Below are 14,804 nucleotides of genomic sequence, written 5' to 3' on the forward strand. Positions count from 1 at the left end.
TTAAACAAGGTGAGATTGTACCTGATTGACTTGTGTCGGTGTGATGTGAAGGACTCAGGAGGATTGCTGTCTTCCCTCTGTCAATACTCTCATTACCACRGCCACCACAGCCCAGCTGCAGGAAGCAGCTGTAGAATATACTGTATTAGCACCTGGCAGAGGARGAACCGGTGACACTTCATACCAGGTTATAAATCTAATTTCTCAGGAGGAAAATAATAGGACTGCTTCTCGAATGGCAACCTATTCCTTATTAAGTGCACCACTTTAACCAAAAGTAGTGCACTACGTAGGCAATAGGGTGTCATTTGGGATGCAGMCTAGATATTCATGCAGAGCTTTGGATTTATGCACAAGGTACGAAAGCTTACTGGTGACTTTTGAAGTGCMTGTACAGTATGTGAAGGTGTGATGCAGTTTGATTCTCATAGTATTTAACAATGCAGCACTCAAAGTGGGAAGTCTATTGGAAAATTAACAGGTTATACCAGTAGATAGAAACTGATGTTTGTTCTCACAGGGGAAAGAGTAAGATGAGCTGTGTAGTAACATAATTACTCTAGTAATAACATTTCATCAATAATGTATGCYATTTAGCGGACATATTTATTCAAAGCAACTTAAGTAAGCAATYTGCAGTTGCTACATTCATTTTTTGACTAATAAAGTAATGAAATGGAGCCCAACCTATTGATTCTTGGAGAAAATCTTATTAAAAAAAGTATTTTTTAAAATAACATAAAAAAATTACAAATAAAAGAAAACATAGGAAAAAAAAGTGGAAAAATATTAATTAAATATTTTACATATATATAAATATATTTAAAAAAACAAGTATACAGAATATATTGTCGTGACGTGACTCATTAATCTGATAACTGTTATGTATCAAATCAACTAACTATGTTTAATTGTTACCCGATTAAAAATTTGATTAGGAATTTGGAGCACCACGGAAGAAGTTGTTTAACAAGTTACCATCTCCCGAACTAAACTCTAGAAGATACATAAGTTATATATCGATAAGTCACTTATTAATCATTACCTCATATCAGTCTCATTCTGAACAGTTGTCACCCTCTTGGATCTGCAAGAACCTCAACATTTGCTCATCATTCAGTACTACACAAATTTTATGAATTATTTATTTACTAAATAATAACACAGAATACACATACACACTTACATGAGACAAAAGTCCCTAGTGGACTGACACGATATGACAGCTTATTACACAAAGAAGGGGGTGGGGAAAACAGAGAGAGAGAAAAAGGGACATTTATCGTGAATACATTCTATAACTATTCTCACATTAATCATATTCCTTGCACATTAACCACTGCCCATTTGGGTAAGAAAATAACAAATGTATTTACGTGTTGAATGCCTTCATTCGTCGTCTATCTTGGTCAGAACCAAGCCCTCTCAGAAGGTTGTTTCGGTGGGCTCTCCTGTGCGTGTAAGGCTCGGATTGAGGTCACAATGTCCTTCTTCTTAGTTGTCTGGTCTCCAATAGGCTGTTTTTGTTCAGAACTTGTTCTTAGCTTGTGTGGATAGTCAGAGTTTGAACCCCTTTACATGGACAGCTGCAGCCTGTTTATGTTCGGGTATAAAMTCACCATCTTCTTCACCTCGTGTTGAGTTTCAGAGTTTCCAACCATTTCAACGTGTGGACCACGGTCTCACGTCTTCTGGTATGATAGGTGAGGTTATCTTCTCATCTAATGTTGAGGTTGATAGTTTCAGAGTTTCCAATGTGTGGACCACATTCTCACGTCCTCTGGTATGATATGTTAATTCTTAGTTCGAATTTGGGGTGAGGCTGCTTAATGGGCAACGTATCATCAAAACTATGATCTCATTATAAAACTAAAATCACATTCCTATCTTAACAAAAATATTATAATCTTTTTTCATATTGTCTACACCATGTATTGGATGGAAACTTGAAATAAACGGTGTGTACACTTTCCAAGTTACAGTATTTTCATAATACAWTTTTTATACCATTATTAATTACTTCACAAAATATACATTACTGTTCCATAGACCATCTCTCATCATTCCCCACATCTGGATATTTTGAAATATTGTTCCAAAGTTCACTCTTTGAACTTTAAGAGTTTTTGGGTGGCAAAAGTCTGTGAACAAAGCACATTCCAATCTTGATACTAAAGAGCAAGAGAGTGTTCTCTACTGCATAAAATTGATGAATGGCGTGAGGTGTCAATAAACCGGCAAAGCCCCCCACCCCCCACCCCCCTCCTCTTCTGTGGGTGTGAGAGGGGTCTGGTCATCGTCAGCCATTTGCCAAGCTGATCTGAGGCCTTGGATCCTCGGCCAGGAGAGTCATGACAATATATATATATGTGTTTTACAACCTTTGCACATGGGGATCATGAATGTAAGTCACACACGCTTAATGAGTAAACAGCCTCAATAATGAATTACTTTTTCAATCATTGTTACTGTTTATTGCTTTGACATCAATGGAAAAAAACACTCAAACAACACATAAAGCTTTAGTTGAGAACACATGTTCTGACTTGGAGAGTGGCAGCTTTGTATATTCGACTTGACACCAGTGTTAAGGTAGAGCAGACATTGGGCCATGAGGCAATTTCACTCTGCAGCCTTAGATCCAGTCTAAGGCTGCGTTCTGAATGGCACCCTATTCCCTATATAGTGCACTACTTTTGACTAGGGCCCATAGGGCTCTGGTCAACAGTAGTGCACTATAWAGGGAATAGGGTGTCTGGGACGCATTCCTAAGCCTTCTCAACAGAACCCCCCCTGCACATTCCTCTGGCACTGTTGAGCTCTACTACAAAATACTCATTACAAAGTTCACTGTAGTCAGCACATTTAAAATGGAGAACTTTGTGGCATGTTGTTGGCAATGGCAAGCCAACTCAAACTAGACACTGAGGCTAGATTGGATTTCTACTATTGCCATGTAGGACGCGCATCTCAGTTCAATAGTGTATCAAATGGATTCCTTTTTTGCTTATTCTTTGGGACACATTACTGTGAAAATGTTGTCTATCAATAGCACTTTGCATAAGTAGTAAACAATAAATCCAAAAATGCAAATGAGTCKAGCAAACATGAAACTAATGAAACACCTCAAGGCGGTTGACAGATTTGGAGTTCACACCTTTCTCAGTGGAAAAGTGCAAAGTATGAAACTGCAATGCTTTGGAGAAAATAGTTTATTTATCTGCAAAGAAACACAGAGTGCAACTCCGAGCAAATATGGAACAGGTGCAAGAGATTCCAATCATGCATATCCATCTGCTTTTCAAAGTAACACAGGATGTGACTGGGGGATCAGGACAGTATGTGACTGGGGGATGAGGACATGGTGTGACTAGGGCATGAGGACATTTTTTGGGACCCACTCAACAAAAATCATGCTTACCTCACAGCTGCACGTTTACTACAGATTTGACTTGTTATTGTTATTTGTTATTCACTGTGTATTTATTCCTTGTGTCACTATTTCTCTTTTTATTTGAGATTTTTTATCTTTAACTCTGCATTGTTAGACTACACCTGTTGTTTATGAAGTATGTGACAAATAACATTTGAGATGTTTAGCMGTTTTCACTCTCTGCTTCACCTGCGTCCCCTCTTCACGCCGATGTTTTGACTAACCCCATGGATTGAGCACATGAACATTATTTCCATTTTAGTCCAGGGGAAAATTGGCCAGCTGGCAATTCTGGCAAATGCCAGATGGAATGAACCATTTTATAGTTGGGTGTGCTGGTTAAAATTGACACACCCAAAAATAAGCAATTTCTCTGTTACACTAATCTATAATGATCCTTTTGCTGTTAGGTGGGCAACAGCCGGCCCCCCTACCAACATTCAAAGTCAAATGCGACATCAGCAGCGAGACTTCCTCTGATTCTGTCATCAGTTAGACAGCCAAGATCATGGATCGTAAAGAACCTAAAGGGTCCCTTTAAACGTCGAAAGAACACATTCTATATCTATCGCTTACCTCAGTCCAAAACATTACTTTTTGTGCGGCCTAAAACCATGACTGGTCAAACAGTAAGTGTTAATCCTCATGATTCTTGTAATGAAATGTCTGCCCTCCCCTGTGCCTGTGCCCTTGCTGGGGCCTGCTGCTGTGATGAGCAAGCCACTCCTCTCCCCATAGCGCTTGAGAGAAAAATTACATTCTGATCGTATAACATTTCAAAATCATCAGGTAAAACACAGCTTTGGAAGCGTTGTCTCCTTGTCCCTGTCAAGAGGGGAGGGTCTCAGCTTTCTGTAGGTATTCCCAACTCTCAATATTCAACTCAAAAGCAACTATTTTACAACCAAGATATTTGATATGGCTTTGAGATATGGAGCACCAGCCATTGCACACCGGCCATTGTGACGGCACATGACAGGGGTAGGCAACCCTGGTATTGGAGTGCCGCAGGCTCATGTTTTTGATTTAACCGACCTGGAAGATCAGATGTGTTGAATTTAGACAATCATTGAACTGATCAATTAGCTCAGTTGGTCTGGTGTGGTGCCTAATTGGAATAAAATATCCTGAACAGGGTTGCCTACCCCTGGCATAGACCTATAGGTCTCATGGGTAGTAGCCTAAACTGGCAAAGATTTTTTAGGACATTATATTTTCAGTTGGATGAATACATGACTAATAGCAGTGGGAATAAAATGTAGAGTTAGCGATCTAGGTTTTGAGTTTCAACTTCCTCAGGTGAATTAGCCATGATATTAGTTAGTGCACATAAAGATTCATCTCTATTGAACAAAATTCTGGGGCCATGTTTTGACATTAAAATAGCAACTACAGTCAATGTTTTACCCAAAAGTCATGACAATCACTGGTTAGGTTACACATAAAATATTTGACTAAATCATGGGCTGGTGACACCAACTGTAAAAGTTAGTGGCACCAGGCGTGGAGCCCTTTAACCCATAACAGTCTAAGCCCTCTATGAAGAGAGATAAGGGGGATGGGTTGTACTTAGCTACAGTATATGAAACTGTTTTAAGAGGTCATACCAAGGATCAATTAGCATTTGATTTTGAATTTTAAGCTGCTTAAAGAATCCGAAAAATAAACAAATGATTTCATGAAAATGCTATTAGCCAATACAAACACATTGAATAACAGATTCACTACATGGAACAACAATAGTCTCCCCAAAAAATACAAATTAAGTTTGTTCTGAAGTGTTCTCCTATATATGAGAGACTAAGAAATATTAAGAACAAATATATATTTTTTTGTGACATGTATTTAACCCTTTATTTTCGGCACTAAATAGTCTCCATTACAGTTGAAGTCGGAGGTTTACATCACCTTAGCCAAATACATTCATCTCAGTTTTCACAATTCTTGACATTTAATCCAAGTTAACAATCCTATTTTAGGGCAGATTGGATCTCCACTTTATTTTAAGAATGTGAATATCAGATAATAGCAGAGAGATGATTTATTTTCAGCTTTTATTTCTTCCACACATTCCCAGTGGGTCAGAAGTTTATCATACACTCAATTAATATTTGGTAGCAATGCCTTTACATTGTTTAACTTGGGTCAACACGTTTCGGGTAGCCTTCGCACAAGCTTCCACAGTAAGTTGGGGCAATTTTGCCCATTCCTCCTGACAGAGCTGGTGTAACTGAGTCGGCTTTGTAGTCCCCTTGCTCGCACACGGTTTTTTCAATTCTGCCACGCATTTTTCTATAGGATTGAGGTCAGGGCTTTGTGATGGCGACTCAATACCTTGACTTTGTTGTCCTTAAACAATTTTGCCACAACTTTGAAGTATGCTTGGGGTCATTGTCCATTGGAAGACCATTTGCAACCAAGCTTTAACTTTCCTGATCATGTCTTGAGATGTTGCTTCAATTACACAATCATTTTTCTCCCTCATGATGCCATCCTATTTTGTGAAGTGCACCAGTCCCTCCTGCAGAAAGCACCCCACAACATGATGCTGCACCCCGTGCTTCACGGTTGGGTGGTGTTCTTCGGCCTGCAGCCCCCACTTTTTCCTCAACATAAAATTGGTCATTATGGCCAAACAGTTCCATTTTTGTTTCATCAACCAGAGGACATTTCTCCAAAAAAGTATGATCTTTTGTCCCATGTGCATGTTGCCAACCAGTAGTCTGGCTTTTTTTATGGCGGTTTTGGAGCAGTGGCTTTCTTCTTTGCTGAGCGGCTAGTGTATGTAAACGTCTCTGACTTCAACTGTATATTTCCAATAATTTTTTCATATCGGTACACAATAACGGCTCTTCGGACGATGTCTTGTGAGGCTGCTGGTTATCCTAAAGCGAATACAGCTGAATGTACATGTTTTGTGTGAGTCCGCACTGTTCCTACAGTGGTCATAATAGAGTTCCTAAGCATGCTGTGGGGGATTGTAGGCCATTACTGTTTTGGGCTAACGATGATTTTGTGCGACAGACAATTTTTCGGATGTCTCCATGGTCTGACAAACACCATTCTAGCTCTGTCACCTATCACCACGATGCGGAATTCGTATTGCTCCATCGTGGTGGATTGACAGCATCCAAATGCAACAAAAAAACTGTTATTTTTTAATGGGGATTGTTTAATTATGCTAATTCCAATTCGCAGGGGAGTGGGACATGCTCTCGGGTAATAATTAAGTTAGGGTAGGGTTTTCTTCAGCTACTTTTTTTTAAAATACTCGTATAGCAGTGAAAACAAACTGAATCATGAGCATCAAACATTTGAATGGATGGACAACAAAACAAAAATATATATATTTTTTTATCAAGTAAGGCCATCATTAAACAATTAGCAGGAATATGGAATTGTTACTTACATGTAGCGTTCAGTTCTATACTTTGTATAGTAGGTTTGTTTTGTTGCGGATTGTTTCCTGCCTGTCACTGAGATTTGGTCAAGCGGTAGCCAGTCTTGATTTGAAGGCGGGTCGTGAAGTTATTGCAAAGTTGGTCCGTCTACATGAAGCCGGTGGTAGGGACCAGGGTCTGACGTGCCTCAGTATTACGAAGCATCCTCGTCTGTGGATGATGCAGCATGCTCTCCGTCTGCTCGTCTGACCTGGGCGGGTCAGTGATGTTCTGTGTGTCAAGAGCAGGAGTAGCTCGGCATGTTTCCCCCAGGCGTCTTGACGGCATTCTGGTTAAAAACTTGTTTCTCATTCTTGTTGCTAGCAACATGACACCTTTAAGGCAGCAAAGAGAAAATGTTTTACTGACTCAGGGGAAGACATATACAGGCATTCATTTGAAATCGTAGCCAAGTTGTTAGCTTGGCTTTTTTATAATATATAAGGCTTACAGCAGACAGACAGCAGACAGAGAGAAGAACACAGAGTGACAGGAGAGAAGATGCTGAGCCGATAGAACAGCACAACAGGGAGGCAACAAAATGGCTAGAGCAAGGCTACTGTTATAGTGGTGAGTTTATCTACCAGTGGTGTTTTTAACATATTGTATTTTGTTTTAAACATGAGCTGGGTGAAGGACCATATCTCGCCAGTCACTGGGGGAGGGGGAGTATTTCGCGGCATGTGCAATTAATGTGGCCCTGATGTGGGTGGGGGTGGGAAGTAGTTGGTGATAGGAGATACCATGTGACGATATGGCAGGCGTTGAGTGACATTGGTGTAAAGAGAAAAGAGGATCTAGAACTAGGCACTGGGGGAAACGAGTAGTGGTAGAGCATGAGGTGCAGATCCTCTCCGATGTCAGCTGGCAAGAGCGACCTGCCAGGTAACGATGCAATCAAAAAGTGTGGCAAAACCTCGAGATCGCCACGTGCAGAGGGTGGAGAGGAGGATAATCGGTTGCACAGTCATCAAGACACGTCGGTCCGACTCTAGCGAGGCTTGGAGAAACAGACCGCGTAGAGAAGGAGTCAACTTTTACAAGAGCGGAGCACGCTCACGGGACGCAGATGAGAGTGGTCTCAGTTAGTGAGCATCTTGAAGCCTGACTGGTTAGGGTTAAGAAGATCATTCTGAGAGAAGATAAGAAGAGAGTTAGTCATATATTATTTTGGAACGAAGACGGAAAGAAGGACTACTGTCTGCAGTTTTTGACGTCAGATAGAGTTGAAGTGGTTGTTGACTAGCCAGTGGTTAGGGGTGAGTTGAATGAGGAAAGTGAGAAGGTGTCCAAGAGATGGTCTGGAGAAGGGAGTCGGGGATGGGGTCAACGGGCTAGGTGTTGTCGGGCGTCCTGATTTCATCTGTTGAGAGAGGGGAAAAGAGGTAAAGGTGTAGGGTTTATTCTGTGAGTGGGATGAAGTTGGAACTCAAGGCTTATTGAATGAGGAACGGATATCGTCAACCTTCTTTTCAAGTGTTGAACAAAGTCATTCACAGCGAGGAAGGCGGTGGAAGATTAAGGGAGGGAGGAGAAGGTGGAAAAAAGTTTTGTTAGGGTTAAGGGAAGAAGCTGTGGACAAATTAGATGATAGAAAGTAGCTTTAAGCAGCATGATACAAATCAATAAAATAAAATAAATAAAAACATATTTGTCAACATGCCGAATACCAGTGAAATGCTTACTTACAAGCCCTTAACCAACAAAGCAGTTAAGAAAATAGAGTTAAGAAATATGTTTACAAAAAAATGAAAGTAACAGAAAAACTGGCTTGTACTGCTTGCCGTGCGGTAGCAGAGATAACCCGTCCATGACTTGGGGTGATCCGGAGTCTTTGACTACTTTTTGGGGCGTTCTCTGAACACAAAATTTGTATATAGGGCCCTGGATGGGCAGGAAAAGCTTGGCCCAAAGGATGTACTGGGCCGTATGCACTCCTCTGTAGCGCCTTATGGTCAGATGCCGAGAATTTCCATACCAGACGGTGATCAACCGGTTCAGGATGCCTGATGATGCAACTGTATAAGATGTGAATGGGGCACATATTGGGCCCTCCTTTTCCCCTGTGTCCACCATCATCTCCCCTTCTGTCTTCTCACGTTGAGGGGAGTAAGTTGTTGTCCAACACCACAACTGCCCGGTTCACTAACCTCCCTCACTATGAGGCCTCTCATCATAGTCGGTGATCCAGGCCTACACCAATTGTGTTGTCAGCAAACTTAATGTTTGGTGGGTTGGAGTCGTGCTTGCCAACAGTCCGTCGTGAACAGGAGTACAGGAGGGGACTAAGCACGCATCCCTAGAGGGCCCAGTGTTGAGGATCAGCGTGGCTGATGTGTTTGTTGGCCTACCCTTAACAACTGATTGGCAGCCCTCAGGAAGTACATTTTGATCCAGTTGCCGGGGGAGGTGTTTAGTCCCCAGGATCCTTAGCTTAGTGATGAGCTTCGTGGCACTATGGTGTTGAACACTGAGCTGTAGTCATATGAAACAGCAATTCTCACATAGGTTGTTCTCTTTTAGTGTTCTTCCCACCTTTTGTCCAGGTGGGAAATGCAGTGGCTGGAGTGCGATTGAGATGCGTCATCTGTGGAATCTGTTGGGGCGGTAATGCGAATCTTGAGTGGGTATACGCGGGGTTTCCGGGATGATGGTGTTGCTGTGAGCCATGACCAGCCCTTCAAAGCACTTCATGGCTACTGAGTGAGTGCTAAACGGGGCAGGTCGTCCAATTTAGGATTGTGTCCCGATCCTTGAAAGCGGCCAGCTCTAAGCCGGCTAGCTCTGTTGGGATGTTGCTGTTAATCCATGGATTCTGGTTCCTGTACGTATGGTAAAACTGTTTGGGACGAACGTCCTCATGCTATTGGATGTATCCCCGGAAACATATTCCAGTCTGTGCTAGCAAAACACGTTCCTGTACGTGGCATCGCGTCATCTAATCCACTTCCGTATGACGAGTCACGGGTTCTTCTGCTTAAGTTTTGTGCTTGTAAGTAGGAATCAGGAAGATAGAATTATGGTCAGATTTGCCAAAATGGAGGCGAGGGAGAGTCTGCACGTCATCTCTGTGTGTGGAGTAAAGGTGGTCTAGATTTTTCCCCTCTGGTTGCACAGGGAACATCTGGTAGAAATGAGCTAAAACGGATTTTACTTTTTCACACGTACCAACACACAGGTGTGATCATTATACAGTGGTCCTGTAGCGTAACTATTAAACCGGTTGATTAAGAACGCTTATTTAGAATGGGCCAGTTTGATTGGCGCAACAATCAGCAATTTTGAGCTGGCCACAACTGTTTTTTCGAAACATTTTGCACAAACACAGCAGTCCTTACAAAAGTTGTCGCAGCATATGAGCAGTTTATTTTTGGATGCAATGTTCAGACATTCACAGAAGTATCTACAGCATCACACGATCACCAAACCAAACCAAATGTAGGCAAAAAAAAAAAAAAATTACAATTTGTCCCCGAGTTGAGGGAAAGATTGACTTAACACAAGCGGTCATATTTTATAACGTCTCGGCTGACATAAAACTACAATATCCATTAAGCTAGTAGCCATTACTATTAATAATTAATCACATCACGGTGAGCTTCACCATGATCGAAATAATTGAGTAAAACATTTCTAGAATATCGATTGTAATCTGACGATGGGTAGTTTCTGCGCACCGCCATGCTTTTTTCTCTCACAGAATACCAAAGATAATAAGAGAAGACAAGATAAGTTTGGGTCTGTTTATAGTATGCATGTTTGGAAGGGGGTGTGTCGTCTACATCGTTCACTTCTCAAATTCACTTCCAGAAGTTCTTAAAAAATGAGTGAACCCTTACTCCCCTCATTTTCATATAACTTTTGGTCCGACAGACGATTACGTGACACCCAGAATGATTGTATGTCAACAAACATGGCCCTTCCCCAAACAAAAACATAGCTGGAATTAGCGTAGCTCATCATAATCAGTCCAACCTTCAAAAACAGTATTTTACCTACATAATATCTAATGCAAGGACCATTACAATTATGCAAGGATCGGAATGCATGATTTGTCATCTTGCAACATGTGAATAAAAACAGTAAATTTGAAAAAATTACCAAACCAAAACATTTTTCTGATAGTGATTAATTGATACAAGTGCATGTGCAGCAGTCAATATCACGTACCTCTCAACTCCCACTCTGAGCCATTCAGTGTTGTGTTTTATGTATGTAGCCTAGTGAGATCATCTGTAAGCATTTAGCAATGTCTTTTCAAAGGAGACAACCTCTCACAATCCGGAAATTCTGGGGAGATTATTTTTAATTCTGACAATGATCCTGAGTAAGAAAGTCAGGAATCATATCTTTGACAGTGAAGAGCTGCCCCCAACCTTGCAGCCTATTGAGAAACGCCTGATCTGAGGACTCCTTGTCCACTGACGAAGTCAAAGGTCCTTTGAAGATGCTGGTGGTGATGGAGGCAGACGAACAGTGGATGAAGGACAGGAGTTTTCTGTGGTAGCTGAAGGCTGCCAGCCATTTACCCGTTCCTGGCCCTGCGTTTGCTTTGATGAGTCCAGTCTGGAGTGCAACGCCCCTTCCATTTCCATCTGAGCCAGAGTGGCTTCAAGTGTTTCTGGACAGACGAGCTGGTAGGAGACATACAGTTCCTTGCAAATGTATTCATCCTCTTGGCTTTTTCCCTATTTTGCTGCATTAACAACCTGTATTTAAATTTATTTTCTCTGGATTTCATGTGATGGACATTCACCAAACTAGTCCAAATTGGTGAATGAAATAAATAAAATAAAAATAAACTGAAATGTGGTGCCTGGATATATTATTCACCCCTTTGCTATGGAGCCCTAAATAGTAGATCTGGTGCAAACAATTACCTCCAGAAGTCACATAAATTAGTTAATAAAGTCACTGTGTGCAAACTTAGTGTCACATCGAATCTGTCACAGTATATAACTGTTCTGAAAGGCTCCAAGGTCAGCAACACACAAAGAAGGGTCACGACCAATGCAAGCGGGCACCACATGAGAGACCAGAGTCTCCAAACGGTCAGGGACAAGTTGTGGAGAAGTACAGATCAGGTTGGTTATAAAAACTATCAGAAACATCCCACAGAGCACCATTTAATCCATTATTCAAAAATGGAAAGAATATGATACACAACAAACTGCAAAGAGCAGGCAGCCACCAAACTTTAAGACAAGGCAATGGAGGGCATAATCAGAGAGCAACCACAGAGACAAGATAACCTGAAAGGAGCTCAAAAGCTCCACAGCGGAGATTGGAGTATCTGTCTATAGGACCACTTACTGTAACATTCCACAAAGCTAGGCTTTACGGAAGAGTGGCAGAAAAGAAGCCCATTGCATAAAGAAAAAATAAGCCAAACCACATTTGGTGTTCGCAAAAGTAAATGTGGGAGACTCCCCAAACATATGGAAGAAGTACTCTGGGTCGATGAAGTAAAGTTACTGCTTTTGGGCCATCAACGGAAAAGTCTGGCGGCAAACCCAAACAGCTCTCAAATCACCCCGAAATACAATCCCATAGTGAAGCATGGTGTGGCAAGATTTCATGCTTGGGGTGTTTTTCAAGGGACTGAAGAAACTTGGGTCAGAATTGAAGGAATGATGGGATGGTGCTAAAAACCAGAGATATTCTTGAGGGAAAACCTGTTTCATTCTTCCAGAAAATCTTGAGACCTTGGAAAGTGCTGAGCATTTTTTTGCTCCAAAGTGTAGCCTTTTGTGTAAATCAAATGTAACATCAAAACCCCCAAAAAATTATTTTAATTTGAGGTTGGAAGGCCCAACAAAATAGGAAAAATGCAAGGAGGGGTGAATACCTTCGCCAGCCAAACTGTAGTAAGAGACCAAAATCGCTATGCCTTGGAGCTAAAGGAGAAGAGAGAGCCAGGAGTGAGGGGAAACTCGCAAATGGGTGGACAAACCACTCTTAACTCTCTGGGAATATGTGGGAACGGTAGGTGCCCACCTAAACCACAGCCAGTGAAATTGCAGGGTCAGAATTCAAAAAGCAACAGAATCTCATAATAAAATCCTCAACATACCAAGATTTATACACCATTTAAGATACAACTTCTCCGTTAATCAGCCTAAAGTGTCTGATTTCAAAAGGATTTACGGCGAAAGCACACCTTGCGATTATGTTACGGTCAGTACATAGCCCAGAAAACATAGCCATTTTTCCAGGCCAAAGAGAGGAGTAACACACAGCAGAAATAGAGTTAAAATAATAAGCCTAACCTTTGATTCGATCTTCATAATGACCTCATAAGGAACTTCCAAAGGTTACCAACCTACATGTATGTTTTGTTCGGTGAAAGTTCATAATTATATCCAAAAATCTGAGTTTAGGCGGGACGCTACTGTCTCACTTGGAAAAGCCAGTAAGAAAAATGCAGCGCGCCAAATTCAAAATAAAATACTTAAAAATATAACTTTCATTAAATCACACATCGAAAAGACACCAAATTAAAGCTACACTGGTTGTGAATCCAGCCAACATGTCGAATTCAAAAATATGCCTTTTGGGCGAACGCAACATGCTATTTCTGAGGATAGCAACATTGTAAACAAAGAGAGAGAAGCATATTCAACCCTGCAGGCGCGACACAAAACGCAGAAATAAAAATATAATTCATGCCTTACCCTTTGAAGAGCATTGGTTGTTGGCACTCCAATATGTCAATAAACACACAAATGGTCCTGTTTGTTCGGATTAATGTCCCATGATATATATCCAAAATGTCCATTATGTGCGTACGTTTGATTCCAGAAAAACACCGGGGTTCCCAACTTGCTCAAACGTGGCTACAAAATACTCAAAGGGTTGACCTGTAAAACTTTTGCCAAAACATTTCAACTACTTTTGTAATCCAACTTTAGGTATTTTTTTAACGTAAATAATCGAATAAAATTGGAATGACGGGCTGATCTGTGTTCAATTCAGGATTAAAAAAAAATAAATAAAAAAAAGTACAGTTAAAATATTATACACTTTTTTAAGTACTATTCACTTCGACCTCTCCGTTCTGACAGGGTATTCTTCATTACACAAAGGAACAACCCTCAACCAATTTCTCCAACGACTGTTGAGCATCCGTGGAAAGTGTAGGAACTGCAAAGAAGGTGGTCAATTAGAAAATCTGGATTCCCATGAAAATCCATTGAAAAGAGAGTGCCTTCAAAAAAAGATAATCTGAATGGTTTTGTCCTCTGGGTTTCGCCCCTTAAGGATAAGTTTCTGTTTAATACTCACAGAATGATTCAAACAGTTTTTTAGAAACTTCAGAAGTGTTTTCTCTATCCAAATCTACTAATAATATATATCTTATCTTTGGGGAATGAGTAGCTGGCGTGAATTGGTATGCTTTTTATTAAAACGTGAAAATGCTGCCCATATCTAGAGAGAGTTAATGAAATGGTACTACTTCCTGGTGACAGGTCCTTCTCAGGGTATAGTAAAGAAGAACACCGTATCCTATAGCTGAATTCTGGACACAGATCCTATGTTTGCCAAACTCCCTTCTTTTGCCCACCTCTTTTCCAAGACTGCTTCCTAGTTTTTACTGTGATGCCTGGCATTTCGGTCAACATTTGACTATAATCCAATCTAAATGAACCATTATATACAAAATAAGACAATGGTTCTTTACCAGCCTGCCATCAGCATTTGGTCGGTCTTTGTGCCATACAAAGGACGCTATGTAATTGATGAGTCCCCTCACCACCAGGTAGGCTGGCGTTTCCGTCAATATATTCCCTCAAAAGCACAGGTTTGGGGTTAAGTTCTTTTGGTCATTGTCGACTAAGGCAGGATTTGTCCAGGATATGATAGTTTACACAGGGTCCACCACTGAACATCAACATTTGAGGGGCTTGGAGTGTCTGAGTCCGTGGTTGATG

This window comes from Salvelinus sp. IW2-2015, linkage group LG8 (assembly GCF_002910315.2).
Source record: "Salvelinus sp. IW2-2015 linkage group LG8, ASM291031v2, whole genome shotgun sequence".
NCBI lineage: Eukaryota > Metazoa > Chordata > Actinopteri > Salmoniformes > Salmonidae > Salvelinus > Salvelinus sp. IW2-2015.